Here is a 12,978-nt window from a genome sequence, read left to right as displayed (position 1 = left end):
ACATAACAAATTAGAAAATATGTTAATCATAGGAAGAAACTTCAGAAGAATTCCAAAAGTTGTGCAAACCTGAGAATTCTCAGAAATTAACGATGCGAAAATGGAAGGCCATGAAACTGAAAAGGAAATCAAAAAGAGAACATACCTGCTAACAAACAGGAACACAAAGACTGCATCAATCTACGATCTATATTTCAAAGGAAACAAAATAAAAGCACGACAAAACGTGAAAATTTGTAATCGGGAGAGGAGGGGTCTTTTTGGAGAACAGGGAAATGGCCAAGAAAACAACCAGTCACTTTGCATCTGTCTTCATGTCTTCCAGAAAATCTCCCAGTAATACCAAGTGATCGTATCGGACTCCTGGAGCTAAAGACATAAAGTCAATTCATATCAGTAACAAGGTAGTACTTGAACATGGAGCAGGATTGAACATTGCTAGGTCTGATGAAACAGATGTACGTCCTATCAAAACGTCAGAAATAAATCACCAATAGTAGTATTAATTGCACTGTCGATGACTGTGTTTTATTTTCCTGTACATTCTGCAGAGACTGGAAACTATTGTGGATAAACGTGACTCAAGCACTATAGCTGAATGGAAGGAATCCAAACAGCTACAAAGGGTAACATACATAGTGTGAAGAACAGCAGACCAATTAACTTGACATTTGTAGTGAAACTTTTGGAATCTATTACACAGGATGATATTTTTGCTATTTAGAAATTATCAGCAACAATGGAGAGAATCAGCATGCATTTCTGTTAGAGAAATCATACTTGATAAACTTTGGAATTGTTTGAAGTTGTTTCTTACAGCATAGATAAAAGGGAAGCAGTAAAAGTGACATTTATTGGATTTTCGGAAGGGTTTCTGAAAGATCTTAGTGAATTCGTAAATGCAATCAATGTAAAGGGCATTTGGAGGAATATACCTAAGTGGAAATTTAAAGTTTGTATCAGCTTCATTTAAGAGAATCAGAACATTGATATAAAGACATGTTGAAGCAGTTTCTCAGTGTGTTGATGGGACCGTAGCTGGAGTATTGCGTACAGTTTTTGTGACCGAATCTCAGAAAGAATATACTGACCACAGAGGAAGTGCAGTGGAAATTCTCAAGATTAATCCCTCAGATGGTGAGATTGCCTAATGAGGAAACTCGGCCTGTGTTCTCTAGAGTTTCAAAAGTGAGGGGTGAGTCACAGTGAAATTTAGAAAATTCACAAAACATCTGACAAGTTGGAAATTAACAGAACGCTTCCCTCGCTGTCTATTCCACATCCAAGGCAAATAATGGCAGGATCTGGGACAGGCCAGTTAAGACTACAATAAGGTGGAAATTCTTCACTTGGAGGGGACTAATTAACACAGGTGCATGGAAACCTACTGACAGGCAAGATTAGTGAGAACCTCCAGATATTCTCCAAGTGTGTCCAGCGGAACAGAATAACCAGGGAACAGGTGGGACTCATTAGTGAGTTGCCAAGTCGCAACCAAATCAACTTTAATGGTAGGGGACAGACGGTGGAGGTAGAAGGCTGATGTGTGATTGGAGGCTAGTGTCCAATGGTGTACCACGGGGATCAGTGCTGTGCCTCTTAATATTTCTGATTCGGAAGTGTTGGTGTTGGACTGGGGTGGTCAAAGCTAAAAATTGCATAACACCAGGTTATAGTCCAAAAGATTTATTCAGCGGCACTAGCTTTCGAAGTGCTTCATCCAAGCGCACAACCACCTGATGAAGAAGCACCGCTTCGAAAGTTCGTGCCTCCAAATAAACTTGTTGGACTATAAGCTGGTGTTTCCTGATTTTAAACCTTATCATAAAGGATGCAGCTGTGAATCTGGACGAGGGGTGGGGGGTGACATGAGTAAGTTTGTGTTTGATACAAAGATTGGTTGGGTGGTTGGCAGTGAGGAGGAAGGCTTTATATTATAGGAAGACACAGATGGAATGGTCAGATGGTCACATCAATAGTAGATGGAATGTAACCCTGATAAACATGAGGTCATGCACTTTGGAAGAAGGAACTTGGCAGGGAAGGAATCAATGAATGGCAGCACAATAGGAAGCTCAGAGTGTGCTTCTCCACATATCCATGACTGTGGCTGGACAGGGTAACACACAATTTGAGAAAGCGTACGGGAGTGTAAACACAGCCTTCACACATCGAAGCATAGATTATAAGAGCTATGTGGAACTTTCGTTGGCCAAGATGGAATACTGTGTGTAGCTCTGGGAGCTACATTAAAGGAATGATGTGAGGGCACTGGAGGGGGTGCAGAAGGGATTCAGCAGAATGTTCCTTGGGATGGAGCATATCAGCTATGGAGAGAGGCAGGATAAGCTCGGGTTGTTTAGTTTGGAGCAGAGAAGACTAAGGGAGGCGTGAATCAGGAGGATAAGATTGCGAGGGACATGGACTGGCTGGACAGACAGCAGCTGGTCCTTTTAGTCAAAGGGACACACTTTTGAAGTGAAGGGTTTGAGGCTTAGTGAGAATGTGAGGACTGTTTTCCACACAAAGTATGTTGGGGTCTGGGATGCACTTCGTGAGAGGGGAATTGTCATGGTTACGTCAAAACCTAGAAAATGCATGGTTGTGCACTTGAAATGCCATAAGATTCACAGCGACCAGCTTTGTATTGGAAAGTGGGGCTAATGTAGACCGTGCTGTATTTATGATAGTGCAGAGTCTGTGCTTCTGTGATTCTATGGCTGTGAAAGGTCAATCATTCAGTCGATTAAGATAGGAATTAATCAGTTTCTGAAGAATATCTTATCACAGTGTCTCGGAGTGAACTTGTAATATCTTCTGAAAATACGTCAATGGCACAATTAAGAGAAAAAGGTGTAGCTTCCTTACAGTCTGATACCAGGCAATTGAGGACAGGTATATAGCAGATCAATGGAGCAAATACTTCAGTTATGCCTTCACAGAAGAAGAAAGAAAAACAAAAATAAAATTTCCTCGCAATACTAGGGAACTTTAGCCTGGTGAGAAAAAGGGAATGGAATGAAATTATCCACTAAAACGTTCAATAGAAAATATTGGACTGAAATTAATGGGCATAGACAAAGTCAACAGAGGTTTATGAAATAGGAATCACATTTGAGAAAGTAGCTGTTAGCAAAATTATGGAGAAGGTATCAACGCAATACGATTGGAATCTCAGAAAGATTTTTGATAAAGCCCCAAGCCTTTTGTGCAAATTTGAATCCTATGGGACTGGGGCTAATATATTGTTTGTATTTTAGAATGGGAGAGCTGGCAGGAAACATTGAGTAGGAATAAAACCATGTTTTTTGAATGGAAGGCTTGGAGGATATAACAAGGATCGGGATTTGGCATCCAGCTATTACCAATACACATCACATCTTTGGTTGAGGGGCTCAATTGCAATATTCCCAAGTCTGCTGACAACACTAAATGATATCAGCTTGTGGTTGGATGAGGAGGATGTAAAAAAGGCTCCGAGGTGATTGAGACAAGTGCAGTGACTAGGCAAATACCTGACAGATGGAGAGCAATGCAGAGATGAGAGGTTATGTACTTTGATAGGATCAATTGAATGGCAGCCTATCATTTGAAAAGGGATTGATTGAAAATGTTGATCTATAAATGAACTTAAGCTGCATTTTTGTTTATTTCTGCGCAGCCTTCTGAGTCCATGTAGTGCAGAGAGTTCTGATCACGGAAATCAATACTGGGAATGGCATTGGCACGCTGTACACAGTGTACATAGACCCAGCATGTGGGAGCTGTAACATTGAACAAAATCTGGATCTCCCTGTACACCAGTCACTGAAAGCAATATTGCAGGAGCAGAAAACAAGTAGGAAGATAAATGGTTTATTCACCTTCATTTCAGCGGGATTTAGAATACAGAAGTCAGGGTCATTTACTGCAACTTTACAGGGCCTTGGTGAGACCCCATCTCGAAAATTGTGCACTGTTGTGTGCAGTTTTGGTATCTTACTTAATAAAGGGCAACCCTGCCATTGAGGGAGTGCAGAGAAGGATGACCAGACTGATCTCTGGGATGACAGGTTAGTTGTGGGAGCAGAGTTTGGGGTGACTGGGCTTTAGGAAAATGTGTGGAAAGTTCAGTGAGATATATAAACCTCTGACAGGGTGTGACAGCTTTGAAGCAGGGATGACAGTTCACTTTATAGGAAACGGGTCACGAATCGCATTGCAGTCAAATCGTACTTTTTGTTAGAGAACTCCCTATATATCGATGGGCCGAAGGCACTATATTTCATAATGTTTAAACATATTTTGAGATATGAACATTGTGTGGGGAAAACTGCATTGAGGAGATGTTCGGCCATGAAATAACATGGAGAAAGCTCAATGTGCTGAATGACCTCCTCCTCTCCCGATGTTTCTGTGCAATCTGTGGGAAAGCTCTGTGCAAATGCCTCGGCGGCACAGTGATTAGCACTACTGTCTCACAGCGCCAGTGACCCGGGTTCCATTCCCGAAACATGCGACTGACTGTGTGGAGTTTGCACATTCTCTCCGTGTCTGCGTGGTTTTCCTCCGGTTTCCTGCCACAGTCCAAAAATGTGCAGGTTAGGTGAATTGGCCACGCTAAATTGCCCGTAGCGTTAGGTGTAGGGGAATGGGTCTGGGTGGGTGCGATTCGGCGGGGCGGTGTGGACTTGTTGGTTCGAAGGGCCTGTTTCCACACTGTAAGTAATCAAACCAAATCTAAATGTTGTCACAAGCTCTCAGATGTTAGGAAGGATGTCTATGCAGGGTCAACAGGACTGTGTTTCCCATTCACTTTCCTTTAACGAGGTTGATGCCGGGTGTTCTGTCAAGTTTTATCCTTTAAGACCTCAGAGTAGTTTGATACGAATGAGTGTCTCACTTGGCCGATTCAGGGACCATGTCTGTGCGTCTGGAGTCACTTTTCGGCCTGACCAAGAAAGCACAGGAGATTGAATTCCTGAAAGTACATTGGTGTAGGAGATTGATGTTAACAGTCAACATTGAACACAAGATCACTATTACTGACACCAGATTTTAGGTCTCGATATTTTATTACTTATTTTTAACTTCCACCAGCTGCCAAAGCATTGGCCTAGTCTGGATTTGTAATCCAATGATATGTCCACTACAGCACCATCTCCACATGGGGACCTATCGGAAACCACACTGACCTGATTACTTCGGTGCTACTTGACAGCTCTATGAAAAAGTATTCCCACCAATTTGACTGTCAAGATTCGACTGAGGGTGTGGTAAAAGGTCAGATTGTAATTATTCTCCTATTCACGGACGGGACATAGCTGAGTAATTTTCTATATTGCCAGAGAGATGTCAGAGTTGGAGCTGGAATGAAACAGCTTCCCCAGGAACACGGCTTGTTGTGCAGCACAAATCTTCAGTCCTATTGCAGGAATGGGATCAGGGCCCATTGCCTTTGTCGTATCTACTGTGTTCAGCTGTTTCTTCACATCACGGGCAGAAAATCGAATTGTTTGAACACTACCATCTGTGATTCTGTGGGAATCACGATGAGTGTGAGATGGATCATCATTCACTCAACACGTCTGGCTGAGGATAGTGCAGACACCACATCCTTGACTTTTTTCATTGACGTACAGAGCTGTTCTGATATTTAGGATGGTAATATTTGTGGGTTATTCTGCTCCAGTAAATTGTTTAATAGTTCATCGACATTTATGTTTGCATTTGGCAGGACGACAGAGCTTAGATCTGATCTGTTAGTCTTGGGATCATATCCCCTCTCCATCAGACATTAGTTCTGCTGGTCGGAATGTAACCAGTTAATTGCAGTAGCTTTAATGGGTTGTCAACAAGTTTAGATCCACGTGATTCCGACCCTGGCATGTTCACCCACACTCATCACTGAACCATGGACCGGCTTGATGGTAATGTTAGACTGATGAATTATCGTCGGTAAAATGTTACAGATTGTCGTTGAGTACGATTCTGTTTCTGCTGCTGCTGTGGTCTACAGCATCAAATGATAAAGCAGTTTGAGTTACAATATCTACAATTCAATTCTACTGACTGTCCCCCAGTTCACACCGAGACCCATTCACCAATCAGCCCTGTATTCAGTGACCTAGCCTGGTTTCTGATGCGGTAACGCTTGCATTTTCATATTCTCATTCTGCTGAGGGCCTCTCCATGGTATCACTCCTCTAATTTGTTACTTTAACTCAATCCATTTAAAGTAATAATCTAAATCGTTTCTCTTCCACAATGGCAACTTCTGTATTTGAAGTGAATATGTTTCCCCCTGTTATTCTCCCTGAACATGTTTAAGAGCTCTATAGTGACAGTGTTGCCAGACTTATGTAGTTTCAGAGTCAAGGAACTTGTGCACCATGCGTTATTGTTCAGTTCCCAGTGTACAGCACTCCTAGCTGGACAGGATGTTTGAGCATCTTTGACATCCTTCTTTGGAAATTGTCCAAAAACAGAAATTGCTGAAGGAATTGCTGAAGATATTGCAGCATCTTCTGGAATGAATGCAGTGTTAAACTTTCAGGTCCAATGACATTCTACAAAGCTCTCAGTTTCACAAGCAATTTTGGTATTTTTATTCCCAGTATCCATAGTTACTTGTTTTGTGAAAAATTGTTCTGTGCCTATTCATTTCTGGAGAAACTCAACAGGTCTGTCAGCATCTGCAGAGACAGAGAAACGGCGTTAGTATTTCAAGCCCAGTGTGATACTTCTTCACAATTGAAAAGCATTGGAAACTGGGCTTTTTAATATCTTGCCAGAGGTGGGAGATTGGTGACAGGGAAAAGAGGGCGTGGCAAAGATAAACCGGCTTTTAGCAGTGGTGAATGTGAAGATGATATAAAATGGGTTTAAATTAAGGTGTGAATGGGGAATGGGGTTCTCTCTGTTGAGTTGACGATAAAGAAGACACAATCACACAAGGTCATAGGGAGGCCAGGAGGGACAACGTTGACTATGTAGCATTATATAGATCTCGCCATAATTACGTTTTTACTGTCGAGATCATCACTTCCATTAGCCAAAGGATATCAGGTGCTTGACTTCTTATTGGCACTAGTAAGCGATTCATGCTGCCTTAGTTTTGTAATAGAGAGAAAAAACAAATCACAGTATGAAGTTTCGGCTGAGTATTGTTTACCTGTCATGTTTAATATGGTTTCAAATTTGCAATATTTATCTTTAAATGCTTGTTCTTGAAGTTAGTATTGGATTGAGTGTAGAAGGTTGAGGAATGACGTTATAGAAGTTTCTAAAATCATGAGAGATATCGATAGGGTGAATAGCCAAGATCTTTTCCACAGGATGGGGGAGTTCAGCCATACAAGGCATAGGTTTAAGGTGGAAGAGGGATGATTTACAAGGGACTCAGGGGCCAATGTTTTTACACAGAGGGTGGTGTGAGTATGGAATGAGCTGCCAGAGTAAGAGTGGTTGATGCCAGTACAGCTAAAACATTTAAAACTCATATGGACAAACATGTGGATAGTAAACATTTAGAGGCATATGGACCAAATGAAAGCAGGTGGGACGAGTTTAATTTTGAAAACCTGGCCAGCATGGATATTTAGAAAAGCTTCACGCAGGTTCACAATGGTTTTGTGAAAGTGAAATTATACTTTGCCCTGTAAAATCATGCAAAGTATTTCTGGAGAGGCCTGAGAATGTAACAAGCGGACTTGATAAAGGGGATCTGGTAGACACCAGGCTTTCCAGAGTTTTTCCAAAATGTATTACAAAATAAAAGTTCTGACACAAAATAGAAGCTCGTAGGACGATGGAGAATGTATTAACATGGGATGATGATTGGTTAGCACATAGAAATCGGAGAGTCAGGGTTAATAGATCTTCATGATAAAGGTGTATCTGCTGGAGGACCACAGCTATCAGTCCGATGGCATCAGTTATTTACACTCTATACTGATAGTCTGAAGGAGGGAGCTGAGTGCAATGTACATCCGAGTTTGATGATGACACTGAGTATCAAAAGGCTGGCTGTTATTTAATGGAGAGCACTTCCAGAAAAAAAACAGTACAAAGGATTGGAGGGTTCCTGTGTATGAAACATAAAGTTAGCATGCTGATGCAGCAAGTAACTAGGTTGGTTCATTAGCCAGCTTCCAGGAATGTTAGGGTTGTTTTATTGAGAATCTCTAAAATGGTGAGGTGATTATTCATTGGGGTTTAAATGAATGAGGAGTGATACTGCTGAAAATTACAAGACACAGAAGAGACTTCAGAAGTTAGATGTTGAGATGTTGTTACCATTCATGAGTGGAGTCTCGAACTCGAGGACATGGATACCAAATATGGAACATCGATTTCTATCTGAAATACAAAGTGATGACTTCTCTCAGAAGGTAGTGAATGTCTGGAATTCGCTGACCGAGAGAGGTGTGGAGGGATACAAGGAGTCAGCGAGAAAGTGGAGTTAGACCTGGAGTAGATCAGCCACGTTCGTATTAAATGACAGGGCTAGATTGAGGGGCCTAAATACCTACTCTTGTTCCTATTTACTAATTTCACGTTATGCTTTTGCAATGTAACAGGTTATTTTCCCGGAAGTTGTGTTGTGTAATGCTACATTCGGGTGAGCAGTGGATTTGACTGAGTTAACACTGGGTGGGGTATGGGGGCAGTATTCACAGTAAATCTGGGTCTGTAACACAACCCACATCTGGAGCAGACGTTGCAGAGAGGGGAAGCCTGGAAACAGGGATGGGGGGTGAGTGTCACTTCCTGACCCAGCCTGGATTTTCCAAGTACATTGCCAAAACTGCACATAACCATCAGAGTGGCCTTGATCTGTCCCTATGTATCAGGTTCGAAGGGCTGAATGGAACATCAGAACATAGGGCTAAGGGACACGAACAGGCCATTCAGCCCTTTGACACTAGTCCACCAGTAAATAACCTCGTGGTTCATCTCATTGTGGTCCCAGCTGCCCTTTTCTCTCCATGCACCATTATCCCTGATTTACCTGTCTATGGACAATCAGATGAAGCCAGCCTCGATATAATATAAAGATTCCGCCAACCCAAACTTCTGGGAAAGAGAATTCCCACTGAATGAATTCCCACTTTGTGATTTTTTTTCTCACTCCAGTTGTGACTGAGGATGGAGGGTGTCACTGTTTCCTTTTCTAGTCCCACTCCTGACTGCTCACAACAAATTTTAAATGTAACCAGGTTGGTGATATGAACGATGATGAAGGTCTCAGACTGGGTCAGATTCAGTGATAAGAACAAGTCAGGCAGATTTCTTTAGTCAGCCACAAGTTACTAACAGAACTAACGGAGGTGTATGTTGGGTCTGTTGGCAGCACTGCTGCCTTACAACACCAATGAGCTGGGTTTAATTCCAACCACGGGCGACCCTCTATCTGGAGGTTGGACATTCTCCCCATACCTGTGTGGGTTTCTTCCAAGTGCTCCAGTTTCCTGCCACCCGCCAAAGATGTGCAGTTTAAAGTGGATTGCCCATAGTGCCCAGGGATGTGCAGGTTAGATGGGTTAGTTATGGGAAATGCAAGGTTACGTGGATAAGACTGGTGGGGGGGGGGGGTGGGGCACGTCCAGGTGGATGCTGTTTGGTGGGTCAGTGTGGATTTAATGGACGGAATGTCCTGTCTCCACACTGTAGAGGTTCTATGACAATGACAACAAATTTGGACGATACAAACACCCAGTGGGTATATACCTGATCCACTCTCCTCAAGGTCTAGTATTTTTTTCTCTAATTCCAAGAGTAACCTGTTAAAGCCTTCATAATATAAGCCCTTTACCCCAGGAATACGTGAAATGAAATATCTCTGAACTGCTTCCAATGTAATTATATCCTTTCTCAGATAAGGAGATACAAAAAACTAATCTCACACTCAGATCAAAATGTTTATAATTGTTTTCTCAAAGTGCTGTGCGTCTTTGGAACACTCTTCCCCACAGAGCATTGGAGGTAGGGATACTGAATTTTTTGAGGCACAGATGGAAGGTTCATAAATAACAACAGAGTCAAGGATTATCGAGGAATGGGCAGCAATGTGCAGTGTAGACAGTGGTATCTAGTAACACGGCTTCAGAACCTCCAGGAATATAATGCAAAATGAAATGATAATATCGATAAAATGTTAAGGGGGAATACTAGACGGCGGCGATCCAGAAGGTCTGCTTTGCTGGGCTCTGCATCAACACCCGGGCAAAGTGGTTCTCTAATACACCCCATCCCAGCCATTTACTTAAAATTCAACACTAAAAGAGCAATGGAATCTTTACTAATCCCGATTTGTCAAAGGGCAATGACAAAACATGGGGAAAGGATCGAGTAAGTCCCAACAAGTGGTGCACCCGTCAGAAGCATCGAGCATACCTGAGGCTGTAGCTGCAACCTCTCTGCTCGTTCCATGGACCCAGTTACTCACCAGGCCTTGGTCACTGAGTTCACCAAGTTACGCAAAATGATTGAAGCCATTATTGATGAACAGTTCAGCCGTGGCTAGAGCCGCTCTCAGCCGTGCTCCAAAAACATGAGCAGGAACTTGACAGCCTTGGAAACAGAACAAGCGCTGCCAAGCGCTGAAAGAGAAGCGACAGAGACCGTGATCGATACCTCTCAGGAGAGGATTCTCGCCCTTGAAAAACAGGTCTGCACCTTAACTGAACAAGATGACGACCTCGAGAACAAGGGTAGAATGAAGAATATTCACATTGTCAGTTTGCTGGAGCGGACAGAAGGTGGTCAGCCGGTGAGTTTTTTTTTCAAGAACTGGCTGCAGTGATCCCTTCACTTCGAAACTGAGGAGGGACGGGTGAAGACTGAGACAGTTCATCGGTTACGGCTCGGAAGTCAGACTCAGACGAACGCCTTCATCCTGTCCTTGTTTGATTACATAGTTATGGAGACAAACAAAGACTGGTGGAAGCTTTCAGAACCCAGGGGAAAGATCCGATGGGTTTAATTCATCAGAGCACGGGATTATGTACTTTCAGGACTTTTCAGCGGCGGTGATTCAGGAAAGCAAATCTTTTGATGAGATTAAGAGAAGAGTAAGGGAACTCTGGATTCAGTATTCCTTACGGTTCCCAGCGGTGCCCTGCATTGATTTCAATGGATCCACGAACTCGTCTGACTCTCCAGAGAAAGCGAAAACTTTATGGACATTTTAATGTAAGCTGGATATTTAGATAATCATGTTTCTCCTAAAAAAAATTTTGTTGAATTTTTCTGGTATTAACCAGTATTAAATTATAGCCGGGACTAGGTTGTGTACTCATTTTTAACTTCTTCATTAGTATTACTACTCTTTTTCTCTTCCTTTGCTTGTGTCTGGGGTGCAGCTCAAGCTGGAGGGTGTTACAAAGGTTGTTGTGATAACTAAGTGCCAACCGAAGGGCAGTTCAAGCCCGATTTTTGTTGTTAATTGCCCAGGATTCCATATTGGTAGCGGGCAAAAGATAAAGTTTTGAGATATGTAAGCGTCCCCAATAGGCGGTAAATTCCCCAATCGAGTGTGATTGGCATTTTAGATTTTATTTCATTCTCTTTTTTTATGTGTTTAGCTTTGGAAAGTTTTGAGAACTTTTTAGTTCTAGTATTTTAGGTGGTACAGTTTTTAGGCTCAATGAGTCTTTTTTTCATTAATCATCAGGGATGCATAATTCGATGTGAAACTCTAGAGTTGAAATGTTGCTACAATGAGTTATGAATAATGGTGTGCTTAAATGTTGTACCTGGAACATTAAGGGGAGCCATCTGCCAGTCAAGAGGGAAAATGTACTTTTTAGTCTTCAAAAAGAGAGGGTGAATGTTGTCCAATTGCAGGAGATGCGCCTTGATGCCAAGGAACATTTGACGTTAAAGAAGGGCGGTTTGATCGGTTTTTTTTTTGTTCTCGTCTTTTAATACAAGGAGTAGGGGAGAAGCCATCCTAGTGAAGAAGAATCTTCCATTTAAATTACTAGATTGCATTAGACACTCACGGGAGGATCATCATCCCCAAAGTCTTGAACTATGAGATGTAATACAGTATTTTGAATGTTTATTGCACCCCTCTCCCCACGCCCCGCCCCGGTGCACAATCTTAAACTCCTGGTAGATGCATTTTCCAAGTTAAGTTATCTTGCATCGTGGCACATAATTGTAGAAGGAGATTTCAACTGTCTTATGGACCCACGCTGGACAGAGTGTCTAAATGTCCCAAATACCCTCGTTATGATGTAAGCAATTAGTGGATTTGTGTGCAGAATTAGAGCTGGTAGATGTCTGGAGGCAGATATGCCTCACAAGTAGGGATTTTATTTTCTCCTTTAACCCGCAGAAATGGCAGACGAGGGTTGATCTCTTCCCCATCCCTGCAACAATCTTAGATTCGGTGGCATCCTGCACAATTGGGAATATTATCCCAATTCCTGCCCCAGAAGTAAGATCGAAATAACATAAGATTATGTTGTATGCAGATGAGGGTCTTATGTTTTTGTCAAATCCCACAGTTTCGACAGCTCACGTGATGTAATGCATTAATTCGCTTATCACCTTTTCGGGCTATAAGATTAGTTTTACAAAGTTTGTGTCCATCCCTATGGGAGGTCCAGGGAAATACCTGATGTTGAAGGCAAACCCTGGTTTCCTTTTAAATGGTCACGGGAGTGGTTTCCCTATTTCGGTATATTCATTACATCCATCTTTGATCATTTATTTAATGTAAACTATGTCCATTTGTTTGACAAAATTAAACAAGACCTTCAAAGATGGGAGGCACTTCCAACATCCTGGCTAGGTCGGATAGCTCTTCTTCAAATGAATGTCCTTCCTTATTTGCTATACCCCGTGTGAATGCTTCCTTTGATCTTCCCCAGACAGATATTTAGGAGATTTAATGGCTGGTTTAGCTCTTTCATTTGGCATCATAAGCGACTCTTTATCAAGCTAACCAAATTGCAACAACCCCACACAGTGTGGGGAGTAGATTCC

The sequence above is a fragment of the Hemiscyllium ocellatum genome, unplaced genomic scaffold (genome assembly GCF_020745735.1).
Source record: "Hemiscyllium ocellatum isolate sHemOce1 unplaced genomic scaffold, sHemOce1.pat.X.cur. scaffold_198_pat_ctg1, whole genome shotgun sequence".
In the NCBI taxonomy this organism is placed as follows: Eukaryota; Metazoa; Chordata; class Chondrichthyes; order Orectolobiformes; family Hemiscylliidae; genus Hemiscyllium; species Hemiscyllium ocellatum.
Note: the sequence above shows the minus strand (reverse complement) of the source record.